The sequence below is a fragment of the Pteropus alecto genome, unplaced genomic scaffold (assembly GCF_000325575.1).
Source record: "Pteropus alecto unplaced genomic scaffold, ASM32557v1 scaffold98, whole genome shotgun sequence".
NCBI lineage: Eukaryota > Metazoa > Chordata > Mammalia > Chiroptera > Pteropodidae > Pteropus > Pteropus alecto.
Genome location: NW_006443570.1, coordinates 966,780 through 972,626, shown reverse-complemented (window position 1 = coordinate 972,626; position 5,847 = coordinate 966,780). Strand labels below are relative to the sequence as shown.

Genomic DNA, 5,847 nt, shown 5'->3' with positions numbered 1-5,847 from the left:
GGAAAGAGGGACCGGAACCCCTGGGGTCAAAGAGAGGGCCAGACACCCAGCTGCAGAGGAGTGGAGGGGGAGGTGGATGTGGGAGGAGCTGAGCCCTCTCACCGAGGGCAGAAGTGGACAGGTGAGGCCAAGGGTGCTCACAGTTGGAGGCATAGCACCTGCTGGGAAGTCAGGCATCTCAGGTTCTAGTCCCAATTCCGCCACGAACTTGCTGAGTGTCTTTGGGCAATTAGTTTCCCTCTCTGTGCTTCACCTACAGAAAGGGTGGCCCAGGTGATCTCAGAGAAAAATGCTGATGTCTAAGATTCTGAGAATCGAGAACCAGCGTTTCCAAGACAGACAAGAGAAAGCTGAGGATGAGCAGAACTAGAAAGCAGTTCAGAGAGGACACACTCCAGAACTCTTCCTAAGGAAAGGATCACGGGGAGAGCTCTTCCTGCAACAGAAAGGCTAGAATGAAGTCAGACTTCAGGCAGGACGGACAACCAGCCCCACCTTTCTCCCCACCTACTCCCCAAGAGGAGCAGAGAAATTCTCCCACAAGAAGCAAAAGTGCTGCTTTTGCAGTTCCCTGGGTGGAGGGGGCCGCACCCAGTTTGGTCTCATCCCTCTCCACCCTAGACCTGGAGCGAGACCTGCCACAATGCCCTTGGACACAGCCAGGGTGGACGTGGGCGAGACAGACGCGGGCCCTGCCCATGCACCCTGGACAGAGACGGGCAGAGCCAGACACAGGGCGGTTTTCTGAATTGAATGGGGGGCCTTTGTTTAACAGCAGCACGCTCTATTCTTGGCAACACGGGAGGAAGAAGCCAGCTCAGAGAACATAGGACAGGGTGGGGGACAGTGCAAGGGACAGGAAGAGAAGACAGGGCCCAGGAGAGGGTGTGCCAAGGACCCTTCCCCCACTGGCCCACTCTGTGGAGGAGTCTTTGAGCAAGGAATGAGGCTACTCTAGCATACTCTGCCCTTAATTCCTCTTCCTCATTGGCCTGGCCAACCCAGCAGGCTGGCCCTGGACATCCTAAAATCCAAGCCTGTCCCGGCAGAGTGCAGCCTATTCCCATTAAAAATAACTCCCATCAAAGCTACATCAGACTCCTGCCCCCGCCAGCACCCGCGGTCAGTGACGGGCATAGCTGGGCTGGGCTACCGGACACCAAGCATCAATGACATACCTGGAAACAAAGACAGGAATGGGTTGCCCAGAGGGGTCCTGGGACCAGGCTTAGAAACATTGCTTTTGAGGACTTCAAGAGCAGGCTGGGCAGGGCCCCCAGAGGTTCCTTGGGCCAGAAGCCAGAGACTCGTGCAGACTCAGATCAATGGCTCAAACAGTGACAGAGAAGTGAGCTGTGGGCAGGGCGGGGAGAGCAGGGGAGTCAGGGGAGGGGCTCCAGCCTCACCACTCACTGGCTGTGTGTCCTTGGGCATGTCACGCCTTTTCCTTAAGCCTCATACTCCTATAAAGTGGAAGTGATATGCCACTTCTTTCTTCAGCCCGTAGTGTGGATCGAATACAACCCTGACTATGGAAGCCTGCTGTGGACAGGAAAGGCCCAGGCAAGCATCCTTCTATTAAAGATGCAAAGAAATGGCAGAAGAGGCCAGCACAGATGGGGCTGGCAAGGTAGCCAGCAGCCAGCCTGCTCTTCGGGACCCAGGACCCAGGCTTCTTTTCCCAAAGCCCTTAGATGAGGGCTGAGAGGGGCGCTGCGGGGGCGGGGTAGGGCATGGCTGGGGAAGAGGGGCTATGTCTGTCTGGGTCCTGAGGGGAGGCCAGGCGGTGACATTGTGCAGCTCCCCCTCCCCAGTCACATGTGCTGCCTTCTGCAGCCAGGGCGGTCAGGCCAGTCAGGCATGGACATTCCCCACATAGCAGCCCCAAGGGAGAGGCTGGGCTCAGCAGGGTCACCAGCCGCCACCCTTTCCCAGTCTGTCTCTGTCTCCAACTGAGATTTGGCCAGCAGCACCAGTGGAAACAGACTCCAGAAAAGTACAGAGACGGACATGACTGCTTCACTTGAGAGCCCTGTCTCCATCACACTGGTCATTCCAAGTGGGCAACAACTGAATGGGCGTTAGGTATGGCCAGGGCCCTTGGAATGAGAGAAGACAGAAACCCATCCTGAGCTTCTGGAGGAAAACCCTCACTTCCGGTCTGGAGGAAAACCAAGCAGTGGCCCAAGGACTGGCCGGGAGTGGGGAAGGCTCGGGTCAGGATGCCCCAGCTGTTTGTTTTCTTCCTTCTGGGCTCCTTCCCAAAGCAAACAAAGTAGGGTGGGAAAATGAAGGAGACTTGGAGGAGAGGGAAATGCCAAGCCAGGTGGCTCAACCCCGGAACCTCCGGAGAGAGCTCCAGCTGGAGCTCTGTTCCCTGCCAGTGACCCTGTGTGGGCAAAATCCCAGACTCGCAAATGACCCCAAACCGAGACTCCTGGGAATGGAAAAACACTTCACTCAGCCTCAGGAAACAAGAGCAAAGGACTGACATGTCGGTGACATATCTCGATACACAAGTGCCTACTGCACCCCTGCCCCTGCCCCCCACTCCAGAGGGCCTGGGCAGCTCTGACCCCGGCTGGTGTCCACTTCTCAGGGGTGATTCCCCAGGGTTTCAGTGGTTTCATGCTACAGAAATAGCTGCCTGGTCCTCTCCTGGAGGAGCAAGGTTCATTCTCTGTCTAGCATTTGCTGGAGAAAATGAGGATTTGGACAAAGATTTGGTTAAAATATGGTATTGTATATAGAGTATGAGATCATCAAGATCGAGGTTAAGAAAGAAGAGGATGCTTAGAAAAGAGAAGGGAAGGAAATACTCGTGGTTGTTGCCTCCACCGGGATGAGGAGTAAGAGTAAGGGTGACTTTTTTCCTTCCCTAGTAAACTGTCCAATTGTTTTTCACAATGATCGGAGATTACTGTTTCAGTCAACAGGGAGGGAGCCCAACCTCTTTCTCACCCCCAGACAAGCAGGGTACTGATTGCCGGGACCAGGTCCCAACTCTCCCCACTGGCTGCCACGCCTCAGAGATAAGAATCTACAAGACTCCACAGTCCCCACAGTGAGAAAAGAAAGCGGACCTGTTAACACACACTTTGCAGGGCACAGAAAGCTTAGCTTCCTGCCCTGAGGGCCCCCAAAGGCTGAGAAGCCAGGAGGCTGAGCAAAAGAGAGTAGTCAGTGAGCTTTCTCTTCAGGCCTGGCCAAGGAGGTTGCTGGAAACTGGGTCAGTCTATGCCCTCCAGACCTCCACTAGATTCAACCGTGTCCCAGGAGAGAGGCCTCAGGGTGTCACTTGCAGGGACACAAACCCCAGTGACCTGCCCTACCTAGCCTCGTCACTCTTTCTCTTCACAGGAGTGACTAGCCCCATTGGCAGCACATGGATACCTGCTCCTCTCATGGCCAGGTCTCTTCTCCTGAAAGACACAATGCTGAGCATTTCCCCAGGGACCCCAACAGACTTCAGACTCACCCCAAAGGGTATTGCGACTACTATCGCAGGATGGCCCTCGCCCAGCTCACACGGATGGGGCCCTGCTTCTTCCTCTTTAGAGAAGACTCAACTCTAAGCTTCCATCTCTCCCTCTTGTTCTTAGTCTCTAACATACAGGAAGTCTTTCCTCCTGTCTAACCTCCACTCCCTCCATAAGAGCATCAGTCTCAAGCATTCTTGTGTCCTCAGAAGTGACATAAAACAGCGCACCCCTCACCCTCTTTATAAATAACAGCCAGGGCTGAATTCATTCTCTTTCCTCTGTCACATCAAGTCTCTTCAGCCTTTTCTTTTCCAGGATCAATAATCCATCCCCCCATGCCTAGAGTCCCCCTCCTGCTGAGATCTGAAAGCCCAGTGCTGAGAGGCTCAGATAGAGACTCTATTTCCCAGGACCATTCTGGTATCAGATGCTCAGTTGGCAGAGTGCCAGAACCAGACAGGTCTTAAAGGACGGAGACACCAGCCCCTCCTGCAAGGACCAAAGCTCTGGCTGACCCCACCCTCATCACCAGAAAGGCCTTCCCAGCTGCAGAAAACCCCTACTGCCAGCCCCCAGTCTCCAGGGCTCCCACAGAGGGGAGAGCCTGCTCCCCACCCAAGAGCAGTCTGGCAGCACTGTCAGGTGAAATCCAGCAGGACACTGGCCCTGTCCTAAATCTCTCCAGGGAGCAGCACCCCCCACCCCCTCTTATCTTGGCAGAGGTCCAGCCCCCAGCAAAGCAGGCAACTCCCACTTCCTATACAGAGACAGGCCCAGAACAGCCCATGGTTCTGGCCAGCTCAAGCTGGGAGGCAGCAGCAGCTTTGACCCCTGCCCTCTTCTCCCCACTTCCCAACCTCCTCCACACACATCCACCACAGCCCCTGGAGAGCCTCCTCCACCAGGAGCTAAAAACCAAGCCATAGGGGAGGTTTCAGAGGACTAGAGACTAAGACATGAGTCACCCCCACCAGACAAACCTGCCCCCACCTTCATCACCCACACATGCCTTCCCGGGCCCTTCTGAATTCTCTTCTCCCCAAACTCCAGAGCAGAAGCTCTCAAAAAGGAGTGGCAGAAAAACTTCCCAAAGCCACAGTGGGGTGATACAGCAGAATAGGCTCTGGGGCTTGGAGCCAGAGGACCCGAATGCCAGTCCTGGCCCTGCCTGGGTCTCACTGTGCAATCTTGGGCAAGTTACCTAACCTCCCTGAGTTTCAATTGCCTCATCTGTTGAATGGAATGACAGCTGCCTTCAGGGACAGTCATAAGGATTAAGTGAGAACAGTTAAGGAAAGTGCTATCTGTAGAGTCCCCCCTTACTTAGGATACCATTTATCAAGTACTTATTGGGAGGTAGGTAGGTATTATTATTCCCATTTTGCAGAGGAAGTCACTGAGGCTCAGTGAGGTGAAATGATTTGGCCAAGCCACAGAGTGACAGAGCTGGGAATCAAATCCAAATCCCTGTGCTGACAACTGCCCCACTATAACCTCTCCCAATAAACAGCCCTTCTGTTGACCAGTCTATTGCTCCATCTCATTCTAAGGTGGCTCCTCTCCTGGATCCCTCCCAGGCCAGGGAGTGACCCCCTCGTTGGTACCTTCCCCATGGGTCTCCAAGAGAGAAGCAGGAAGCAGCCTTGACAACTCAAACAGGTACCAAAGAGAATGGGGTGAAGCTGGGGATGGTGGTGGGGGGTGGGGCAGACTGGAGAAGGCTCATGTCGCCCAAGCTGGGGCTTGATCTAGCAAGAAATGACTAACTGTGTACTACCCCCCACATCCAGTAAGCAGCCAGTTTTCACCAGGCACCTCCTAGAAATCCTTCCTCAGTATTATCTTTTTATCACAGCCACAAACCAGATTAGCTAAAATAATCATTTAACCAACGTAATTACAATGCCTTCCCCTCCTCCACTCTGGCACGGAGAAGAGGGAAAACAGGTTATTTTGGCCCAAACTCCATTCCCTTATGGCTACCCAGAGGTACACTGCCCACAAGAGCTGAAGAGGGATGGAGAGGGAGCCTGATCCCTGCAGGTGAGAGGCACTCATGGGGTTCTGACCCCCAACCCTACTCTCCCATCTACAAACACAAACCATATGGTAAGGTCTTCCCAAGTGAGTCAGGGCAAGCAGCTTGCCCCCAATCTTCCCTTCACTACAGGTCTGAAGGAGAACCTGGCTCTACATTCCTCCTCTATTCTCCAAAGACGCTGACCTCCAAGTCCCTGCAAAGACCACGCTTCAGATTTTTAAAAATCAGTGCTGGAAGCCTGGTGGAGATCCCCAACTTTAGCCAGGCGAGGGGATCTCGGAAAAATTCAGCTCTGCCTGAAACCTTCCCCCAAAAGTCTTCCTT

General features: G+C 54.1%; 1 protein-coding gene across 5 annotated transcripts in view; it reads right to left on the bottom strand.

The window, feature by feature from the left end:
• Positions 1-5,847, bottom strand: part of JUP (junction plakoglobin) — a 21,566-nt gene that overhangs the window by 14,048 nt on the left and 1,671 nt on the right. The window contains exon 1 of one of the 5 annotated variants that reach the window (XM_015599348.2): positions 1,179-1,334. The exons of the other annotated variants lie outside the window; for them this stretch is intronic. The gene's annotated coding sequence lies outside the window, so the exon portion shown is untranslated. Of the gene's footprint in view, positions 1-1,178; positions 1,335-5,847 lie in introns of those variants that run through there. 5 annotated transcript variants of the gene reach the window in all.